At 53.2% G+C, this 23,291-nt stretch overlaps 1 protein-coding gene across 4 annotated transcripts in view; it reads left to right on the top strand.

Annotated features, from left to right (window-relative positions):
* The first annotated feature begins 13,347 nt into the window (after positions 1-13,347).
* Positions 13,348-23,291, top strand: part of SCMH1 (Scm polycomb group protein homolog 1) — a 45,172-nt gene continuing 35,228 nt past the window's right edge. For 3 of the 4 annotated variants that reach the window (XM_080357815.1, XM_080357814.1, XM_080357808.1), the window contains exon 1: positions 13,428-13,467. The gene's annotated coding sequence lies outside the window, so the exon portion shown is untranslated. Of the gene's footprint in view, positions 13,468-23,291 lie in introns of all 4 variants that reach the window. The other variant, XM_080357809.1, reaches the window with a different exon arrangement.

Below are 23,291 nucleotides of genomic sequence, written 5' to 3'. Positions count from 1 at the left end.
CTGCGTTCATCCAGCAAGGAGAGCTGAGAGCCTCCCATCACCTGCTTCCAAGAGCTGGGGTTTTCTATGAAATCCCCAGGACTGCAGGGTCTGGCAAGCAAGGCCAAGCCCTGGCCAAGGCTGGGCAGAGGGAGGAGCAGGGCTCGGTCTCCCCGTGCTGCACAAGCCCTGGCAGCGAGCAGGTGGGTACCTGGTCTCCAGGAGTGCCAAGCTGCTCTAGGCCAGCAGCCAGCAGAGGAGGAAAAAGGAAGGGGAGAGATAATTATTAGTGATTGAAACTGATTGCATGAAAGAAGGACAGATGTTTCTTGTTGTGCTTGTGTGCCTGAGGCTACAGAGCCATGCAAGGGACCAGGGAAAACTCCTTCTCAGCCTGGGAGTGCTGTGGCGCTGAGCTGCATTCAAACGAGGACCGGAATCCAAATTTCCCTCTGACTCTTGCAAATTGGTACAGGATGTGGTTAAAATGCCCATTTCCTCATTTTACCCATGCAGGTAGGTGATGCCCATATCCTCTCCATATCCATGTCCATCCCTCTGGCCATGGGATCCCCCAGCTACCTCCCACACCCCAGATATCCAACCATCCCAGTGGGGCCAAGGCACTGGGAGATGATGGGACTGGGGACAGCGCAGCCAGGTCTGACAAAGCAGGCAGGGGGCAGAAATTTTGAGCACGGCATCATACAAAACCACTCAACTGAAGGCAGGGAAAGCTCCTGGCCATCCTGTTGCTAGAGCAAAACAGGCTTTTATATGAGAGCAGAAGGATTTACTAATCAGCATCCTCCCTTGTAGCACCCAGGATGGGGGATCCCACTGGTGTTTTCCTTCAGAAAGGATGGGTCATCCAGGAGAAGAGCCAGCTGGTGTCCCCACCAAGAAGAGGAGTTGCTGTCGAGCGGACACAAAGCCCCTGTGGTGTGTTGTGTGGGCTACAGTGCATGTTTAATGGTATAAAATATGTAAATAGAAGGCTTGTCTTAGCAATGCTACTGATGGTGGTGATGTGCTTTTGGCACCAGTTCAGATGGCTTCAGTGCCAAGGCAGGATGGAGCTGGAGATGTGTTAAGGCAGAGGAGAAGGGGTCTTGCCCAACCAGGAGAGGAACCTGCCCCCTCCAGCATGGTGTGGCTCACTTGGGATGACCTGAGCTCTTCTCCTGGGAGCCGCTGGAGGCACCATCCAGACTCAGATCTGCATTGGTCTTACTTGAAATAACTGCTGGAGCAGCTCCGAGGGAGGCTTTAAGGGAGGCCTGTGAGAGGCAGTGGGGCTCAGACCGGTCTGGGGCTCACTTGAGGTGGGATAAAAGGGCGATTAAATGAGTGAATGCTGCGGCAGACTGCGAGAAGGTGACGGCTCAGCCCTGGAGCTGCCAACATCGGTGTCTCCTGTCAGCTGAGCCAGAGGACCTGCAAGGAGGGGAGAGAGGATGGTGACCACCCCAGCAGCTCCATGTCCCCGGGGTGACCCCAGGGCTCCCCGTTGTCCCAGCAGAGAACGGCACTGGGTGCCCCGGGGATGCGCAGGGTGTGCACTCCATCACCCGTGGGTGCTGCCACCCGATCCCTGGAGCTCCGTCCCCACCAGGGGCTGCAAAAGCCTCTGGCGTGGGGGCGTGAGGGTCGAGACCCCACGGCGGGACCCGGGCTGGCAGCAGGACGGGCTGGTCCCCCCTGTCCCCCCCTGTCCCCTCCTGTCCCCCCCCGGCCTCCCGGCCCCTCCCGGGGCAGCATCCCCGGGTGCCCAGTGCCCCCTGGCGGGGACGCTCCGCCGCCGGGAGACGCTCGGTTGCCGTGGCAACGGGATGTTCCGCTCCTCGGCGCGACTCCAGCGATGCCTTCGGCTCCCGCAGCCCCGGGCGGGCGGACCGAGGGATGGGGATGGGGATGGGGATGGGGATGGGGGCGTCCTCATGTCCCAGGCAAATAAGGGGGGCTGGTGCCTGAGGTGCGGGGAAGGCACCCAGCTGGGTGAGGGCACGGTCACTTGTCGCTTATCCCAGCGTGAGCCCCCTCTCCGACAGCCCGGCATGGGACTTTTCCCACACACCCCCATGCTCCTGGGTGTCCCAGTGCCTCCCCAGTGGTCCCCTGGGCTGGCACTGCGCAGAGGGAGGTCAGATGCTCACCTCTTCAGTTTGATCTTCAGGACCTCAGTCCTGCTTGGCTGTTCTGCTCCTTTCAGGAACACCCATGTGTGTACAGCCCTTGGGGGCATCATCCCACCACATCTCCATCCAGCCTGACACCGCAACGAGAGCCCGAGTTGGGCTGTGTGTGCAGTTGCCAGTTTTGCTGACCTTCTGATCTCTGAACTGCCTGAAAGGAGCTTGGAGCCAGGGGGGTCGGGCTCTGCTCCCCAGGAACAAGCGCCAGGAGCAGAGGAAACGGCCTCAAGTTGCGCCAGGGGAGGTTGAGGTTGCATTTAGGAACAATTTCTTCCCCAAAGGGCTGTGGGGCATTGAACAGGCTGCCCAGGGCAGTGCTGGAGTCACCAGCCCTGGAGGGTTGGACAGACGGACATGAGGGTCTCAGGGACATGGGGTAGTGTTAGCTTTAGGTTGTGGTTGGACTTAATGATCTTGAGGGTCTTTTCCAGCCGAAGTGATTCTATGATTTCTTGTAAAGGATAAGACTATTCACAGAGTGGCAGAAGGGCTGAGGCTGGAAGGGACCTCAGGAGATGATCTGCTCCAGGCTCTGCTCTGGGCATTCCTACGTGTGTGTGTCACCAAGCGCACGCCTGTGCACACTTGTCTGGCCATGGTGTGTGTCCGTGTGAGCATCTCTCCCCCTGCAGCCCTCTGCCTGGGATTACAGCTCTCAGCACAACGCAGGCAGGCAGAGAAGTTCCCTGATTTGAAAGAGCTGCTTCTCCAGACATCAGAGCTGTCTTTGAAAGCACATGAAAGGCAGGCAGCTCATGAGCAACCAAAGCCTAGCTCAGGGAGGCAAATGTCCTTCTGCACACCCCCAGCCTTTTCCTGCGACACGTGTGATCTTCCCCGCTCTCCTGGGTGCTGCGGTTTGAAAGGCTGCGATTGTACCGGGGGCTGACGGTGTTTGAGAGGATTAGGCAGCCCAGGAAGGGCCCAGCTTGTGTCAGGGAGCTGCTGGAGACACGTGCCGCACACCCTGCACCACGGGGACACCGGCCAACAGCCAGCGCGGACCCAAAGGCCTCCTGTGTGGGGATATGGGGAGGAAGAGCAACAGCATCCCAGCCCCCCAGAACCACCCCAGCACCTATGGGGGGCTGTGTCTCATTCCTGAGGGTCTGATGTGCTCACTAGACTCTACCTCTCTGCTTTGCAAATCTGCGTTGGCTGCACTGACCACACCCCAGGAGACCAGTGGAAGGGTGAAACCTGCTGATGCTCCCCAGAAACACAGATTCACTCACAGCCTGGCTGGGTTGAAGGGACCTCTGGAGATCATCCAGTCCAACCCCTGCTCACGCAGGGTCACCGGAGGATCACACAGGATCCCAGGGGTTTGAATGTCTCAGAGAAGGAGACTCCACAGCCGCTCTGGGCAGCCTGGGCCAGGCTCCGGCACCTCCCAGCAAACACGTTTCTGCTCATGTTCAGATGGAGCCTCCTGTGTTTCAGTCTGTGCCCGTTGCCCCTCACCCTGGCATTGGGCACCACTGAACAGTCTGATCCATCCTCTGACACCCACCCTGAGATACTGATCCATTGATCACATCCCTCTCAGCTTCTCTTCCCCAGCTCAACAGCCCCAGCTCTCAATGTCTCCTCATCACAAAGGTGCTCCAGACCCCTCAGCATCTCTATGTCCCTCCCTGGACTCTCTCCAGTGATTCCTTGTCCTTCTTGAACTGGGGAGCCCAGAACTGGCCCCAGCTCTGCAGATGCGGCCTCCTCAGGCAGAGCAGAGGGGGAGGATTCACCTCCCTGACCTGCTGCCCACACTCTTCCTCACGCACCCCAGGCACCATTGGACTCTTGGTGACAAGGGCACATGCTTCTCCTTCCTGAACCCCCAGCAGACAAGACCATGCCCACAGTGACTGCGCAGCACCATGCACAGCCCCAGCCTCTCCCTCCCATTGCAGCCCCAGCCCCTGCAAACCCCCAACTATCCCCCAGCTCCTGCTCCAACCCTGAGCAGCCTCCTCTGCCGTCCCCAGGACCAGCGAAGCTCTGACAATTATTTAATCCCAACCAAAACCTTTCTGCAGGAAGTTTGGGGTTTGGGAAATCACTGCTCAATTTTTGTCCTGGTGTAACTTGGTGTTCCCGACTCTTCTCAAAAAGCCTCTTGTTCTTTCATCACTTCTCCCCTCACACTGGAGAATAATATTTTCACTCACACACTGAAATAAGATCCTGATGTTTCTGCCAGCAAGGCTTTTCAAATAAGTTGCTTTTGTTCCTGGATGTAATTCCCTGGCAGAGTTTCGGCCCCTGTGAATTCGGGGGCGAGAGTGTGTGTGAAAAAAGAGATCCATTAGTGTCCTGCACCCGAGCCCATTTCAGCTGCGTTGTCGGAGCCCAGGTGAATGAAGGGCAGAGCAGATCAGAGGGTGAGCACACACCCCTCAGTCCGGCACCATGAGGATGGACGAGCTCTGGAGGAGCTGGATCCCCAGGCTCAGCTCCTTCAAGCACATCAGCAGGTCCCTGCAGAGTCCAGACCCCTCCCCAGCAGCTCACGGGTGGACCTGGGCTGTGTCCCAGCCCGGAGGGTTCTGGCAGTGGACAAGAGATGCCAATGAGTGGTGACAACAGTGTCCCTGCCTCGGTGGCACCCTGCTGGGTGCAGTAACAGAGAGCCAGAGATGGGGTTCAGTTTCTGGGGCTCCCCAGACTCACTGCTGTCCCGCTCCAGGGCGGCTGGCCAGGCAGGCACCTGGAAGTCCTGACAGTCCCAGCTGCCAAGCCCCCTTCCAGCTTGCCGCAGCTTTGGGCCAAGGCGCCCGGGGAGCGGGCCAGCCCGGGGATGCTGACAGCGTGCCAGCGGGCAGCACAGAGCACACAATTCCTGCCAGCCCGGCGGTCCATCTGGCAAACTGTGGAGCGGTTTGGCAATCCCCGCTCTGCAGCAACGCGTGTGGCAAGCTGCTGAGGGCGCAGCAAGCCTGGAAGCCATGAGTGCCCATCTGCCAGCCTGGCAAGCTCTGGGCAGCAGAGGAGCCCCGGCTCCCAGCGCCATCGGGGTGGAGCTGGGAGGCAGGCAGAGCATCCCACAGGTCACTGCCAGGAGTTCCAGCGAGCTTGGCAGGGGCTGGAGAGCCCCAAATGCTGCCTGAGCCACTCTCGTATTTCAGGAAATCAACCTCGGGAGGAGGGTCCCTTGCCCATCAGGAAATCACAATTCCCCAGGCTGCAATTGCAAAGATATCCTTGAACCACATCTCCAGCGAGGACGCTGCAGCTCTGCACTCTGCTGGCTGGTGCGCCCTGCAGGCTCACGGCCACGCACCACCTGAACTTCTTGAAGGCAGAAAAAATAGTTTATAAACAATAAAGCCTGACAGGGCCCGACAGAGCCTCACAGAGCTCGACAGGGCACGACAGAGCCTGACAGAGCCCTGCAGAGCCCGACAGGTCCCGACAGAGCTCAACAGAGCCCGACACGGCCCAACGTATCCTCAGAAGTGTCATGGTAATTTTCCTTTGGTGTTTTCCAAAACAGCTCATCCTCTGGCTCAGACAGCACGTGGGAATCTCAGCTGGATGTTTCAGACAATTACGAACATCTGAAAAAATGGATGCAAGCGGTCTCTGGCGTAGGCTGCAGCCTTTCCTTAAACTGCTGATGGTTTACTAATAAGCGTCAGGATGTTCACAGCTATTGCCCAGATGCTGTAAACTTTCCCCACACAGTTATCCCGAGGTAGGAGTTTGCTCCTTTGGGAGCAGAGGTGCTGGAGGCCCTGGGGTGCGGGATGGGGTGTTACCCCTCAGCAATACTTGCAGAGATGGAGCCTGAGCCCATGGGTCCCGCATGGCTGGTGTCATCGCTGACCTCCTCCCATAATCCGCCACAGAGGTGACGCTGCACAACACGCAATAAAGGACAAAGCTGGCATGGTGGTGAGTCCTTCCTTTGCTCAGTTTCAAAAGAACACACATTGCAAGCTATTTTACATTTTTTTAATCAGCTCTTGGAAACTCTGTCTCTTTCTACCTCCAACCGCCTGAATTCCCGCCCGCATTTCTTGTGGTTTCAGCTGGCTGCAAAAATGTTGTACTCGGGAGAAGAAGAACCGTTCGCTCCTCTCGCATGAACCACACTTTCCAACAACAGTTGCTAATAACTCGTGCCATGATCAAGTGTGTGTAATCTGGAGATGCTTCACCTCGCGAGTGCGCTGCCCCAGGGACCGGGGGCTCTTGTGTCCCCTCCCCTTGCTCCAAGCAGGAGCTGCCTGGGAAAGGTCTGGCAGGAGTTATTGCCTCCTATAACAGGGCAGTAGGTGGGTGCTCGCTGTTATTACAGGCTGTATTTCTCTTCTGCAGCAAACTGCGGCTTCTACCCCCTCCAGCAGGTTCTGCTCCCATCCCTGAGCTAAGCCTAACGGAGCAGAAAGCTCAGCTTGGGCTCACACAGCTCCAGTTCAGCCCCTCCGCTGGGCACCGGGACCTGCCATGCCATAGAGTCATAGAATCATTTCGGCTGGAAAAGACCCTGAGGATCATCGAGTCCAACCGTAACCCAATTCTAGCACTAACCTGTGTCCCTAAGAGCCTCGTGCAGGTGCAGGCAGGGGGTGCAGGTAGGAAGGTGCAGGTAGGAGGGTGCAGGTAGGAGGGTGCAAGGTAGGAGGGTGCAGGCAATGCCCAGTGGTGCAGATAGGGGGTACAGACAGGGGGTGAAGGCAGGGGGTGCAGGCAGGGGGTGCAGGCAGGGGGGTGCAGGCAGGGGGATGCAGGCAGGGGGGTGCAGGCAGGGGTGTGCAGGCAGGGGGTGCAGGCAGGGGGTGCAGGCAGGGGAGTGCAGGCAGGGGGATGCAGGCAGGGGGGTGCAGGCAGGAGGTGCAGGCAGGGGTTGCAGGCATCTCCCGTCGCAGCAGCGCCCCCTGCCGTCCTCACCCAGCCCTGCAGCCGCGGGGGGGTCGGGCCCGCAAAGCCAGCTCCAAAAACCGGAGCAAAGGCAGCTCCATTTCCTTGTTGAGCAGCCTGATCTCCAAGTTCTGTCCTGAAATACCCCTGTAGCCATTTACCAGTAGGATTGCACAGGAACACCTCCCACTTTCTTTAAAGCAGCTTCTGCATTCTTGTATGTATAAATGGGCAATAAATAAGCAAGTGACCTATCTGCAGGAAAACAAAGTGACTCCAAACACTAGACCCAAGCCCAGCGCTGGGAGCTGCATCCCGCAGAGCCCAACCGCCCGTCAATAACCAGAACGAACAACTCACACAAATTAATGCACCAAAATGATTTTTCCAACCGGCTTGGAGCAGAATGTGCGTTCAAGGATCTGCTGCACGGGGTGGTGAGAATAAGGCAAATGCGGGCTAGAAATGGTTGCCAACTACTGATGCGGTGAGCACCGAGCATCGCCTGTGGCAGTGCGGTGGGTGCCTGCGCAGCACCGAGATTAATGCTGTGGGAGCAAGGAGCTTGCAGGGAGGGTTTCCCCAAAGCAGGGGAGGTCTGGGCACTGCCAGCCCCCCAGGGAAGGATTGAGAACCAGCCCTGGCTTCCCCACCATCACTAGTTACAGGATTTACCACCTGGAGCCATGGAACCGCGGCAGCCGTGCGTGGGGCGAGCAAAAGTGGTGGGGACCTGTTGACCTGGGAGAGGCTCTTCACGTGCAAACTGCAAACTGTTCTGTTTAATTCAGTGCAAGAAGAGATGAATGGGCTGAGCAGCTACTTCTGTCCACAGAGGGGCTGCAAAAATTAAAACCATAAGTAACCATTAGAGACCACTTATTGCAACTTTTATCTGTTGTGGGTCATAGTGGCACCCAAAAATCTTCTCTGTTGGGCCCAGAGACTGGAGTGAGGCTAAATATTTCGGATTCCTCCCAGGATTTGTGCTTGATTAAAACCATTGGTCAGGGCCACCGGAGACAGCCCATGGCAGGTGACAGTAGGGTCCACCATGCTCCATCTCCATGTGGGACTGGAGAAAACGCAGAAAGGCACAACAAGTCTTACTGCAGATAAAAAGCGAAGCTCAGAGCATGGTATTTAGATATAATCAAAATGTGACTCCAAGTATTGCCCATAGGGAGATGCCTGGTTTCCCTGGCCCTGCTCAGGCCACCCCAGGAGCTCCTCCTGCCCCCATCACCCCATTTCCATCTCCATCTCATGCCCCGTTCAGCTGCTGCCAGTGAAAGCAGCTCGCATGGAGAAGACCTTTCATCTTTCTGTGCTGTGCATGAAGAGCTCCTTGATCCCAAGTCAGAAGGATGTTTTCCAGCCTTCAGAAGACTTTTGCAGCTTTTCTTCCAGCCCTCTTTTGTGCTCCTACCGGCTTCATTGGAGACTGACAGCAGAGCTGCTGCCGTGTTCCTGTAATAGCTTTTCCAATTCCGTGTGAAGGATCTAGGTCACTCCTGACTTCTTGCTATTCCCCTTTTATATACCCGACATCAGGCGGATGCACAGAATGACTCTGAAGACGCCCTGAATGATGCTTTGTGAGACAAAGGCTCTTGTTCTGGGGAATGTGTTTTCCTGGCTCCCAGGTGCGGTTTTGCGGATGGCTCTTCAAACACAGCGGCTGGACTGGGACTAATTAATGATCCCGATGGGTTTGCAGCAGTAACCTGTCCTGCACATTCGTTTTATCATCAGCAAATGTTACTGCATATTTTGTGATTGTCATCTACATCTTTAATAAAATTACTCCAAAGCTCTGTATTTGTAATCCCAGTCCCAGTAGGAACAGCATCTCTCCTTCCTTAGAAGGGAAGGGGCTGGAGCACAAGTGTGATGGAGCAGCTGAGTGAGCTGGGGGTTCAGCTGGAGAACAGGAGCTGAGGGGAGACCTTCTGATCTCTGAACTGCCTGAAAGGAGCTTGGAGCCAGGGGGGTCGGGCTCTGCTCCCCAGGAACAAGCGCCAGGAGCAGAGGAAACGGCCTCAAGTTGCATCAGGGGAGGTTGAGGTTGCATTTAGGAACAATTTCTTCCCCAAAGGGCTGTGGGGCATTGGAACAGGCTGCCCAGGGCAGTGCTGGAGTCACCAGCCCTGGAGGGCTGGACAGACAGACATGAGGTTCTCAGGACATGGGGCAGTGCCAGGGCTGGGTTAATGGTTGGACTCGATGATCTTGAGGGTCTTTTCCAACCCGAATGATACTGTGATTCTGTGATTCATCTCTCGGTGCTGGTGTTGGTAGGGAGGTCTGTCATGAAGCCAGAGACAGCTGATGAGGCCTGTTCACCCTCATTTGCATAGCCGGTTTATAGCATTTAATTATTTCCTTGGTGGTAGCATTTCCACACTGGCTTGTATTCAGTCTGCCGATCCGCACAGCACTGCCAAGGTGCCCACTTAAAACTGCTCGGACTTGGCCTGGTCCAGCACGGATGTTTTCACCAGTCTCGATCTCTCACAACAAAGACCATGAGTTTATCCCGCAAGACCTACTTTCCATGCCAAAAGCCATTAATTACATTGTTTAGCCAACGCTTAGTTGTAGAAACTCAATTATCCTTCCCACCATTTGATCTGGGTTCGTGGCTTCCTTTCTCCAACCGTCATGACCATTTTGTAATCCCCCAGTCCCTCGGGACTTTCCAAGCTTTCAAGACTTGCTAAATCTCACTATTCACAACTCAGCTTTCCAGCTAAATCCCCTGTGAGCCCCGGTTTTAGGTTTTCCAGAGTGTCAACTTGAAAATATTCCATGTCATTATTCAGCTAGCACCCTCCCCGGTGCAAAACGACGGGTTTTCCAAGGACAACCAGCCAAACCGGAGCAGTACTTAGATGAACTCATACCAGATTCACAAAGAAAAGTCTCCCAAAAAGATGCATACGACCTCTAGTCACTTGTGGACTCTTCATTTTGGTTTGTTGATTATGTATTCTCCAAATTAGCAGAAAATAGGTTTGTTTGTTTTGTATTCTAAATGGATATTCTATTCTGAAGGGACTAGAAAGGTGCCACACTCATTGGGAGGGTGATCCCAGCCAGCAGCCCATGGAGAGGCTGGTGCCAGGGTTGGGTTATGGTTGAACGCGATGATCTTGAGTGTCTCTTCTAACCAAAATGATTCTATGATGCCAAGCGATTGTGTCCCTACCCCTTCACATCCGCTGCTCCCTCCCCAGCACACGGCAGCTTATCCCAACCCTTCCCCGCAGCCCCAGTGATTGACTCGGCCACGCTGGGAACCTGCGGCGCTAATGACCCGTGGGCAGCAGGTTGTCATGTCCTGGGGAACGGCGTTTCCTTCCGAGCCGCGGATCAAAGAGGACTCTGGAGTCGTGAGTCCCGGCGGGAGGGCGAGAGGTCAGCTCGAATTAAGATGTGCAGTAATTTGTGAAGGGTATGAACAGAAGAAACAAGCTATTAGGGAAAGTATTTGTGGCTGGCAGGATTAAAGAGCAAGAGTAGGAAAGGTTTAAAATAAGCTAGGAAGAAAGGAAATTCAAACCCGTGTGAGTCTATTAATAGACACAGGGAATTTATTAACAGCTGTAACAAATCAGGTGTTCAATAACTTTCTACGTTCTGGTTTTGCAGAGAAACTGGATCATTTTTCTTGTAATGCATAAAGCTGATGAGGTACTTGCAAGGTTGGTATTAGCCAAGAAATTTAAACAATATGCATTCAAAATAGACTTATTTTTTAGGCCTGGAGAACCCAAAGAGAAGCATCCTTACAGAGCTGATGGAGACACAGAGCAGGCTTTCGAAATACCAGACAGCTGATGCTGGTATTGAGCTATCATGAAAACATGAAATCACATAATTATGGCCTGGCTAGTCTGACATTAGAATAATAGAAAGATTATATATATATATATGTAGCCAAGTTTGTTGGGTGCTAAGTAGCAAAGATGGGGTGGATGGGATGGACCGCTGTGCTCAGGAAAGCAGCAGCTCTGGTAAGGAGTAAGGGGTGAGCAAAGCAGACCTGAGGTGCAGGAATGACTTTTTAACAGATTTTTTTTGCTTAAATGTGGGTGCATATACCGGAGAGGAGTGGGTACGAACAGGGACTGTGGATCCTGAACATGGCACGGTGACACATTGGCGCTTGGCACCCAGGCTTGGTGTCACAGTGGATGTGGAAAAGACAGCAAGAGCTGAAAAGAGTGATCAGAAATGGGAGAAAGAGAAGCGAATTACAGTGAGAAAATGTGTTCTTTTGCCTCAGGAGGAGATTGCAAGGGCAGGGGGTTTGCAGGGGTTTGCTGCCCTGCAAGCTGGCTGGGAAAGGCAGAGCTGCCTGCAAACAATTGGGAGACACAGCCAGCAAGTTTCCCACAACCCAAGGAGGTTACTTGTGTTCACAAAGTTGATTTTCCAGCCCATGAAGCCTTCAGAACTAAACCAGACCCTTTGGGGAAGACATAGCCCAGGTAAATTCAGCAGCTGGTCTCAATATGAGGCTGCCTTGGGAAAGGGAACGTATGGGAGGTCCTGCAAGGTGATCTGCTGCCCATTTGGGCTTTCAAGTGTAAATAACCTTTTCTCCCGCCTCTTCAAGACATGGGGAAGAGATTCCCACCTCCCATCTGCAAGGGAGATGTCAGGTCAAACAGCATGTCAGGGTTACTCTGCGTTTCTTTAGATCACCCTCCTCTGCATCCGTCCCTGTGCCCTATCATCAACTTTTCATTAAATATCAGACTTCGGATAAGGACCATGAGATGATAAAGCTTTTCTTCTAGCAGAATATGGTCTGTATTTATATAATCCATGCCAGATTCAGGATCAATTTCTAGCAGAAAACCAAGTCGATGATATAATGGGAACATTGCAAAGAGTGGGAACCAGCCTAAGAGGAAGTTTAGTCCTGGACTGCGGAGAGGGACTAACCAGGGAGGAGGAGGGAGGGGAGAAGAACAGACAGCAGGAGGATTTCTTCCCAGTCACCTTAGCTTATATTCAGCCACATCCTCTCCTTCTGAAGGTTCCTGCTCAGAGTGTCTGACATCACATGCATCAGGGTCCCAGTGCCCTTTTGCCATCGTCAGCTCCCGGTCGCTCGTGGTGCTGCCGCTCTGCGAGAGCTGCCCCAAGCCAGACTGCAAGTGTGCTTCAGCTTTTTTGGCAACACTTCATAATAAACAGCAAACCATTTCTGCGGCTCGTTTCCATTGTAATATTAATCAAACTGAATTCCTGCGGTGCTCATATGGATGTCATATGTAAATCCTTCTGAACTTGGCTGCTGCTAACTCTAAATTAAAGTCAATGGGGAAATTTCTCTCCTTTCTCCATCTTCAGCTCTGGCGCATTTATTCCATTCATGAAATCCTGATTATTTTGGAAATGAGGAAATACCAGAGTTGATGAAACCCATGAGGAGCATTGACAGTACTTGCGACTTTACAAGGAAGGTGCTCAGATGCCGTGCTGATAGGCAGCACCGTGGAGCCCTGCTATGGCAGCGAACATACCTCTGTGTCCTACCACCACACCAAGCACTGCACGTATTGAAACAAAATCCCTCAGCAGCATTTGCAACTGTCCATTGCCTCAATGCAAATATTTTAGGAACAAGAGGGTTTCCAGGCCAGCGCTTCTCAGCGGTGGTGGGTACCACCATTCAGAAGTTCTGGAACAACTCCTTCTCAAAGAGTTTTGCCCCCAGACCTTAGAAATCCCACTCCATTTGATAAAATGTATCTTTAATTATCATTTTTGTAGGGGCAAACGGGCAAATACAGGTTGTATTTTGCTCTGAGGGTACCGCTGTGATTTGTGTCCTGAGAAGGGGTCACAGCTGGCTGGAAGGGGTCCTGCTCGGGCTGGCAGGAAAGGGAATATCTGGGGGTGGTTGTGTGTCCCCAGGGCTCGGTCGTGCTGCATGGGGTCCGCGCTGGTCCTGGGCAGCTCCAGTGGGGCGCGGGGACCCAGACGCGGACGGACATCACTGTCTGGTACCCACAGGATTTCTGGGGAGCACGGGGGTTTATCCCCAGGTCGGGATAAACTCCGCACTGTGCGCAGAGCGCGGGGTGAGGTCGGGGTCTGTCCCGGCGTGAACGGGGCACGGCGTGGGCTGCTCGGAAACGCTCGGGCGAGTTCGTGAGAGCCGAGCCGGGCCGAGCCGCGCCGAGCAGAGCCGAGCAGAGCCGAGCCCAGTCGGGCACAGCCGAGCCGGGCTCGGCCCTCGCGAACTCCCCGAGCGCGGCGCGGCGGCGCCGTCCCGGGCAGCAGGGGGCGGCGCGGGGCCGGGCCGGGCCGGGCCTGTCCGCGCTCCCTCCCCCGCTCCCCGCCTTCCCTGCGCGTCGGAAACATGGCGGCGGCGAGGGACTGAGCAGCCCAGCGCTCAGCGGCCGCGCAGGTGAGGGGGGCGGCGGGGCGGCGCGGTGCGGCCCGGCCCGGCCCGGCGAGGCGCTGCCGGAGCCCGGGCGGAGATGGGGAGCGCAGGCCCCGGCGGCGGCAGCGCGGCAGGCCCGGCCTGGCCCGGCGCGGATCCCGCCTGTCAGCGCGGCCCGGCCGCCGCCTCACCCGCGGGGCCGCGGTGGCCGCGGGCCGGAGGCGGCGTGTCAGCAGCCGCACCTGTTGGTGCCCGTCAGGGCCCGGCCCGGCTACCCCCGGGGCCTTGCCGGTGGGGCCGCGACTCCCGCGGGCAGCGGGGCAGAGGCCCGGGGGGTCCGCTCCGGCCTCCCGTGCCCGCCCGGGGGCCGCTTCCCGGCCGGGTTGTAGCTGCCGGTGAAGCACCTTGAGGAGGCTTTGTTGTCGTTCCAGGTGCCGGGCAGGGCTCGGCCGGGACGGCCCCGCCAGCGCGGGGGGCCGGGGCGCAGCGGCTCGTCCAGCGGCCCCGGGCCACGGCTGCCGCGTTCAGCAAAGGCCTCGGGCGGCTTTCTCCTGCCCCCCGCCCCGGCAGCGCTGCCAGGACAGTCCTGGCGTGAAAAGGGAAGCAAGACCGGACTGCCCCAGGGTTTGCAGGAGGTGCCGCTGCCCGTGGGCTGTGCCCGGGGAGGTTTGTGCCCTTCCCTCCCCACGAACCCCTTAGGACCTCGGTGAGACCCTCCGGTAACCACGGTGTGCTTTGGAGGCGGACAGCGGTGCCCTGAGCAGGACCTGCCACCAGGTCCGTGTCTCTGGAGGTGTCGGGGTGATCCCCCGAGCCGGACGGAGAAACCCCATAACAGCATCCCTGGGAAACGTCGGCACGCCCGTGCAGCCCCCCGAGCCGAGCGATGGCGCAGAGCTGCGAGCGAGACAAGATTTGAGCTTTTTGTGCACAGTAAGATGTTTAAAAATAAATACAGTGTCAGGCAGGCTCCTGCCGCACGTCGTTCAGGTTTAATCCGCAGGCTCTTTGAAGCTCCCATGTAAAACCAGGGCAGCAGTTTGGAGCCTTGACAACTGAAGGTAGAAAGAGCGAATCTAAACAGGCATCCAGAGTTTTGGATGCACTGAGCCACTTGGCTCCCTTTGGCCTCAGATGTTTTAGTTTCAGCAGCTGAATACTAAACTAATTATTTCCATGGGTGAAGTCAGGACACAGAGACCCAGCTCCAGGGTACCCAGCTTGGATTTTTGTCTCTGTTTCTGTTTACTGTTGTTGTTTATAGCAAACGCTGTGCACTGAGTGGCTGAGCACAGCCATGTGGTTGCTCTTCTTCGGCAGCCAGTAGTATTGGGGAAGAATATTCTCTCACTGTGGTTCTGCTGCCTGAGTGACAGCGTCGAGCGGGTTGGAACGGGGATGTTGGTGGAGGGACGGCTGCCTCTCCTCCTCCTCTCGGCCTTCCTCTTACCCTCACGCTTTTGCTGGAAATATTTGGAATATGGCTTGGTGGTTTCATGCCTCCCTTGCTCTTTGTAGCAAGCACCAGCTTGTGGCTTGGTGCTAATTCAGGGAACAAAACTCAGCTGGTGGGGGGCTCAGTTTGGGACTAACTGGCTGCAGCCTCGCAGGGCCTGCGCTGTTGGGTAGTTCAGGATCTGCCCAGTAGATGGTATGAAAATGCAGACAGAAATAGGGGAGTCCTTTCAGATGGGGAAAAGGGAAATACCTGTATTGCTGGACTACTTAAAGTCTTTATTTTATTGAAGTGTGTTTTATTTGAAAGAGATACACTGGCCTTCGGTCCTCCTGTTTTGGTATTCTGTCTTAGGAAATGACAAATCTACATCTTGCCAATCTGCTTTTTAGTCAAATATTTAGTATTAAATGAATCAGATTATTAGCTAATTAAAAGAAAGCAGGAGTGCGAGTGGCGTCCCCTGCGAGTTGTGGGCCTGCGTCGCCCGCTTTTTCTGTATCTCAAATGTTATTAATATTTAACTCTTGAGGCACTCCTCTAGAAACTCCATGAATTTTGCAGCACAGTTTGGTGTCTTTAAATGAAAGCTGCTGTTAGGGGATAAAACAGGGATGTTGTTCGTCAAGCAGCTGTGTTCCAGACTCGGGTGAGAGTGCTCTGGGGTTGTGTCCTTGCTGTGTATCTGATTTAACTTTATTTCATAGCTCCAGACACAGTGTGTTTGGGCGGGGGGACCTCCAGAGATGTCCTCGGTGTTTCCTGTGGAGCGGTTGTAATATGTGGGACCAAATGACCCCATTTTGGGTATGTCTGGGTATGGTTACGTGAAAAAGAATGCAGATCAGACGTTTGCATATTTGTACGTTGAACTGTGCGTTTGTGGCAAAGGACTTGGCGTGCTGGGCGAGCTCCTATTGCAAAACCTGGAGCAGCGCACTAGTGAGTTGAAGCTTGGCACGTTCGGGTCTCTTAAAGCCATAATGTTTGCATCCAGCTCCCTGTCTTTTTTCCTTTTCTTTTTCTTGGCTGCAACTCAAATGCAGTTTGTGATGAGACAAGCAGATTTTGAGTCATTTACTCATCCATTTATGTTTGAAAAGTTTCCTGACAACATGGCCATGAGAAATGAAGCGAGGTGCGTTGAGGACAGAGCGGCAGCCCCAGCTGCCAGCTTCTTTTGCAAGGTGGTTGATCTCCTGCATGTGTGTATGTTTTATGTAATTCAGAAACATGCCCAGGTGAAAATCATCCCCACAATTAAACTCTGGGTGTAACAGAACTATAACTCTGACCACCTGGTATAGCACATGCCCTCCAAGCTACCTGACGTGAGCAATGTTTCATTCCACTTTATTTGCAGAATGACAGGGTCTAATCCAAAGGAAAATGCCTCTTTTTTTTTCAATACATTTGTAAAGAGCTCCTTTCTTGCCAAGCTTAAATATCTGACAGTGGAGACTTTTATAAAATGCTTGCTCAATATTTAAAGCGATAATGCAAGTCTGAAAGTAGCAGGGAGCACATGAAGCCTCCCATCTGTACCACCAGGTCTCACTGGGCACGGGCTTGGAGCAAACAAGTCTCATCCGTGTCTGGTGGGGGCTCTGGGTAACACAGGTCACCCCACCTCTTGTTTGCGAAGCTCTGTGCCGATTGTCCTGTTCATAGCGCATTTCAGCGGTAGCTTCAATTGTGAGCAGGAGAGTTCGGTACAGGAGCATCACTGCAGCCTGGCTGGTGCTGGAAACTTCGTTAATTCCCAGAGATCTGCATTAAACTTCCTTGAAAAAACAGGATAATACTTAGCTCCTTCACAAGGTTTCTGACAGACAAGCTCTAGCAGATTTAGCCGCTGTGATGTACGTCATTGCGATCTGCAGGGTTCGCTCAGACACCCACCAGGTATTTCTGCTGCTGTCGCAGGGATTTAAGCAGAGTTTGTGCCTCTCTTCTCAGTGTGCATAGTCTTGCTGGTTTATGCAGACTCATCCTGAGCAAAAGTTCAAGAATTTGGCTGTGAACCGAAGGAAAAGATGAAGGTTTTGCTGTGTCTGCTGTTCATGGCAGCCTCATCCGCCCAGCCAGCGGGATGTGCTGATGTCTCCAGCTGCTGGAACTGGGTCCACCAGCACTCGTCTTGCTGAGATGTGACTTTACCAGCAGCCATAAGTCATCCTTGCAGCTCCACTGTATGCTGGTTAACTGGGCACCGGAGATAAGGAGACGAGGGCAGAGATGAGTCGATATGGCCATTACCAACATGAGGGTTTGACACAGGGCTCCTTTTTTTCCCCAGTACGAGCTTGTGCTTCTGAAATACACACCCCCCTCTCTATTTCTTGCTCAGAAGTTTTCTTGTATGTGTTGTAAATCGAACGGCATTAGCAGCAGTCGGCAGCCTGCCTCCTTTGGGAGGTACCTCCTCCCGGCCACTGTGCTCCGAGTTACCCAGCTCCAGTTCTTATGTTTTCCAGTCTGACACAGTGCGAACCTCCCCATGACTTGGTTTTGTTTTTAACAACGGAAACCGTAGGAGTAGATGCCAGTGGAAATTTGTGAAGCTCCGTCTTTGCCCATTGAGAAACACATGATCCCTCTCCTGGCCCTTCCAGCATTGCACCCACACTGTGTCAGGTCCTTTCTCCTGGATATCGTGACAAGGGAACAAATTTGGTGCCCGGATTGCTGTGGTTTTCTTGGGCAAACTTTGTGGGGTGGGCGCACCCTTCTGAGCCCCCCGGGACACTGCTGATGTCCTGCTGGGAAAAGCGGTTGCTTTCCAGGAAGGAATTTGCGTCTCGGGTGGGAGCTGGAGGAGCTTGTGCTGTTCCTGTCAGTTGAGCGCTGGCAGAGTGCTGTGCAGGCTGAGAGCCCAGAGCGGCTTCGGCTGCAGCCGGTTTGCACCAAGTGAGCCACAGCCTCTTCGGGTCCCCTTGGCAATGGCTTTGGCAATGGCCTTGCCCAGTGCCCGCCTGACAGAGGCCAGCACTTTGGCGGCTGCTGGGCCCAGTGCTGGATTTGTCCGCTCTGACATGCCCCTGTGTGACAGCCGCACCTCACGCTGGATCCTGTCCCCATTCCCAGCGCTCACTGTCCCTGTTCCCCGGGCTCCCCCAGCTCCCCCACTATGCTGAGCCCTCTCTGCCTGCGTTTGAAGCGCTGGGACACGTGTGCAGCTGCGTCTCCAGCCATTGGGGCTGGGGGGGGCAGCTTGTGTTCCTTCTCGCTGGCTGTTGTTGGTCGGGAAGCCTCCCTGGGCCGGCCGCCAGGGCTGCCTGCCCTCCCCGTGTCCCCGGCGAGCGGCGCGGGCTGCGCTGCACGTGTGTGCGGGGGCGGCGGGAACGAGCAGCGCTCCTCCGAGGCAAGAACTTTGGCTCTGGCTCCTGGCAGCACGAAACACCGTCCACGCCGTACTGCGTTGTGTCCCCGAAACCAGCCGGTCTGCAGAGGTGAGGTCGGTCCCCAGGCTGGCGCTGGATGCGCTGTGTGGGCTCCGCGGCGTGTTCGGGCGCCTGCAAGCAGCGCTCCCCTCCCTGCGGCGCTGCTGCAATGAGCCCTTCGCCTCCCCAGTCTCCTCCTCCACCGAAGTGTGGGCTTTCCTGCCTAAGGGCGCACAGAAGGTAGGAGAAATTTCTGCTCTGGAAATGGAGCGTTATTTAAGTGAACACGCAGTGAGCAGGTAGAGGAGCTGTTGAAGTCTGATGTGGACCGAGGAGGAAGTTACACCAAATCCACTTTCTAAAAATAAGCCAAGTGAATGTTCCCTCAGCCTGGAGGCTGCTGTTCTGGGTGTGCTGAGTGTGTTTGCATTTTTGTTGTTTTGTTTTGTTCCAGCAAATTAAAAGAAAGATGCTGCACTCCATTAAAATACTGCAGTGGGTGTGTGATCTGACATGAGCTTATGAAGAAAGTCTTGGTTGTTTCAGTGTTTCTAGAAGTGACCTTGAAGCGTTACCTGTGCGTGGTTTTCCTAGAGGTTTATCTAAGCTGTTCTTAAAGATTTCCAATGGCGTTGATTCAGACTTTCCTCGGCAATCCACTCCCCTGCCTGACTATTCACATCATTGAGGAGCTTTGCTTGATTTCAGGCTCATATTACTGGGTTTTAACCCCATCATCTTAATGTGTCACCTTCTCTCTGGCAGGCTACCAAAGAGAAGAAGAATTCTATAAATGTAAAAGCGATTATTCATGTAGAGTTTGATCTTGCATCCTACCTTTCCCTTCGGTGTTCAGAGAGCATCTGCCGGCTCTGCTGCGCTGTGTGCTTTTAATTACTCGCTCCTGACCCCTCGGGTTGCGTTGGCCGTAACTCAGTCCTTGATCTGTGCAGACAACAGTGAGAACGTGGTGCCTGAAGTGACGTGTGTTTTATTAAAATTGTATATCACGAATCCCCCAGTTCTCTCATATTTCTGTAGCAAAATGCACGTCTCAAACATCTCATGGAGTTTTTGGTTAGTGATACATTCTATGCAAATCAACAAGATAAGGTTAGAAGTTACATTATTTCGAAGCATCATATAGAAAGGCTGCTGATAAAGCTGAGTCGGAAGGAGCAGAATATTGTTCTCCATCACGAGGTGGGGTTTTTGTCTCCTTAGCCTGTCGTTGACCATTTTATGAGATGTGCATTTGCTGTGAACTTCACGATCTGCAGCTGATTTCCCATCCCTTTCCATGCCACAGTGGCTCTTCCTAATAACTTCAAGGCGTTATCATAACATTTCTTCGTTTCAATCACTGATAAAATCGTTACGATGCAGATGGAAGATTGGAAACTGCTAAATTAGTGATGTGCTATCCAAATGTTAGGATTGTTATTAATTTACATCTGCATTAGTAGTTCTTACTAGTTTGGTAAGAGTATGTCCCTCGGTTGTGGAAGTTTACACCTTTGAGGTTTTGGTGCTGTTAGTGGTGCAGATTACTCAGCAAAATGCTTTTCCTTTTTCTGTAGCAGAATATCTGCTGTGCCCACGTTATGTACAGTTGACCCGTCATCATCCAGACGATATTGGTGACGATTGGCAACAGGTATCCGTCTAACCAGCGAGGCCACCACCTTGCTGCTCACCACAAGGGAAATGAACACCGACAGACAGCCGATCCTCTGGCTTGTCACGTCTCCAGAGGTGAAATCCATGTTGACATTTCCACAGTCCCAAAATTGGGGGGTTTGGGTGGCTTTCCCACGCCACACATCCCCCAGCATGCAGGAGGGAGCGGTTTGTGCAACAGTGAATTGGCTTTTGCCACAGCCAGGGCAGGAGGAGCTGCTTCCACTCGGGTGTTACCCAGGCCCCTGTGCTGTAAATCCGGGCAGTCCTGCTGTGTCCAGCACCGCGCTGAGCCTGAGGGGTCCCTTCATTATCTTGGCTCATTTTCCATCACCATAAGCCTTGCTGTCATCTCGTGCCTCACTGGCACCATTTCTAGTGTGTATGTGGCAGAATATATCCAGCATCATCCACCGTGCCTGACCGGAGGGCTCGCTCTCTTCTGGGTCTGTTCAGTTATTTCATATTGTTGTCAGCTGGAAAATCTGTAAATACTCTGTGATATTTTATGGCTTTATAAGCTGTACAAAATGTCCAGCAGGTAGTTTAATGTCTAGCAGATCCAGCCTGGAAGAGCGCGTTTTTTTCATTAGCTCTTTGGCAGACGCTGAACATACTTTCGGAGCTGCAGGATGGACTTTTGGTTGCTTGTGGCCATGGTTTGTTTGTTTTATATTGGCGTCTACCGTATGTACATGTTGCTGCCAAAGTAAGAGATTTCATCCTGTCTTGTGCAGACAACAGTGGGGGGCCTCACAAGATTCTTTTTAGTTTTCTGAGCTCTTCACGAATGTAAAGCAGCCTAACATCTTTTTCTTTATATAATTAAAAGCAATCTGTTCGGGGTTCTTGCAGGAACCGGCTAGTGATTTTTCCTCTCTGGGAGTAACTCTCTTGAGAGAATAATTCTGTATACTGTTAGATTGCTTTTTCTTTTCTTATTAAAGTTAACAGAAGCTCTGACGGACGCTTGGTAACGTTTCCTTGTATCCTTTGCAGCCTGCGGAGGGAGTTTCACCTATTTCAGTAGATTTAGAGTTTTGACTCCTGGGATTTTAGCACCTTAAGTCACAGACAAGACCAGAGTTGTACCCAGGGTAAAAATAGAAAGCAGTAATTAATACCCATCCTCGGTGAGCCTGGCTCTTCTAGTCTCTCTTGGCGCGTTACGCTGCTGCAGTTTCCTTTCCTGTTCCTGAGAAATAGATGAATTAATATCTGTCTATATAAGTGAGAAAATAAAGCAAAGATGTTTGTTTCCTGCCCTGGCACGCTGTTCCCTTGGGTCTCCCTTCGCCCTCCATCATCGCTCCTTCCTTCCATCATCGCTCTTTGCCTCCATCAGAGACTAGATTACTGGATTATCTCAACGTTCCGAGCGGCAGAGACCGACTCCTCTTCAGCTCTTGCAGGGGTAAACCCAGGTTTCTGTGGCTCTTCTCCACACCATGAGCATTTGGAGATATATAGATATATATATATATATATTGAATTTCTTTTGCAGATTGAGAGAGATCAGTAGGAACTTCTTCTTGTCTGTCATCCGTTTGCACAAGAAAAATCAGCTGCTGGGAGTGTTGGAGCGAAGGGCTCTGAGCGACTGCACCCTCAGCACGTTGGGTGACACCCCTTGCTAGGGAAATAAGTGTATGTTGAATATATATTGAGTATATATTGTCTTCCTGGAGTTAAGCCACATTCGTTTCATTAATTAGTATTACAAATCATGTGTATATATATATATACATGATTATATGTATATGGTCCAGCAGAGAATAGGCTTGATGAATTTTTTTTTTGTAGAATATACATACTGGGTGTTGAACAGAGACCTGTGGAGAATTTACACATCGGGGCGCATTTTGGGGGCCACATACAGCATGTCTGTAATTGCTATAAGGAAAAGCAGTTGTGATTTACCGTGTTAGCCTACCATGGAGCTGGGGGAGAAGGTTGTGCCTCTGTTACAGCCTGATGATATGGAAACCATGCACTGGGGGTTTTTTTATGTAGTGCTGTTTAAAATCTTATTTAAAGACTTTGAAGCATCTTATTGTTTGGTTTTGTATGGGGTGACTTTGTAACCATCACGGGCAGAATCCCATTTCAAGATCTTCTGTAAGCCATCTGCTTTCATTAATAGCTTTTGGATGTGGCGTGCGGCTCCGCGCACATTCAAATAACCACATTGATGCAGAACTTTGTTTCGGGGCTGCGTGGGTTTGTCCTTCCCGGGCGGGAGGGCGCTCAGCGCTGCTCCTGCTCAGCGTGTCCTCATCGGCCCCATCCGGGGTGTGTGACCCGGCGCAGAGTTGAGGTGCAGCGGGTCTCTGCACCTCTCCTGGGGTCGCTCTGGGAGGAAACCCCAGGTCAGGTTCAACTGCAGTTGAGCTTAAGCACAGCGGGGCAGGGAGGGGGTTGTCCCGCTCCGCTCTGGCCTCACCTGAGCACTGTGTGCAGGGCTGGGGACACGGGATGAAAAGGATATTGAGCTACTGGAGAGTGTCCAGAAGAGGCCACAAAGCTGGTGAAGTTTGGAGTATGGGGAGCGGCTGGAGTCCCTGGGTTGGTTCAGCTGGAGCAGAGCAGACTGAGGGCAGAGCTCATGGGCTGCAGCTTCATCACCAGGGGAGCAGGAGGGACAGGGCTGAGCTCTTCTCTCTGTGACCAGGGAAGGATTCCCGTGAGGAAACATGCGCTGAAGCAGACATTACATTGAAGGGGTTTAACTGGCTGGGCTGGTTGTGGTGCACAACACTAACGCCTTTATGGGGGCAGAAAAAATCAATGACCGCAGGCCTGGCGCCTTATGAGAAACCATCAGGATTCTCTTGTCACTGTCCCATGGGATTTCCAAGAAGCATCATTCTCACAGTCCTCTGGCAATATTCAGAGGGTTTTTCTTCCTCTTGATCCTAATCTGTGGGGTGTGCATCTGACCCAATAAACCCATTTCTCAGCTTCGCTGTTGGTAGTTTTCTTCCTCCTCTTTCTGAACGCATCTTGCCTGCTGGCAAGTGCATTGTCCAGGGCTTTGGTGCTGGGCGCGCTGTCAGCAGCACTTCGGTTCCCCTTTCAATCACCGCGGCAGCGCTGGGAGCTGACTTGGCCCCCATCCCAAGGTTCGCCAGAATCTTCCTCAGATAATAGGAAGTGCAAACAACCCCAGGAAATAATTCAGATGTAAGCGGTGCCTTTAGTGGAATAAAGAAGCGCCTAGAAGAGACATTAAGAACCTCAGCTTTAACTCTTTTCATAATTATACACTCCGAAGGAGCGGAGACTTTGTAGATAAAGAGATTAGGTGCATTTTATGAGGTCTGCATAGC

The sequence above is a fragment of the Nesoenas mayeri genome (assembly GCF_963082525.1).
Source record: "Nesoenas mayeri genome assembly, chromosome: 21".
Lineage (NCBI taxonomy): Eukaryota > Metazoa > Chordata > Aves > Columbiformes > Columbidae > Nesoenas > Nesoenas mayeri.
Note: the sequence above shows the minus strand (reverse complement) of the source record. Positions and strands in the feature narration are given on the sequence as shown.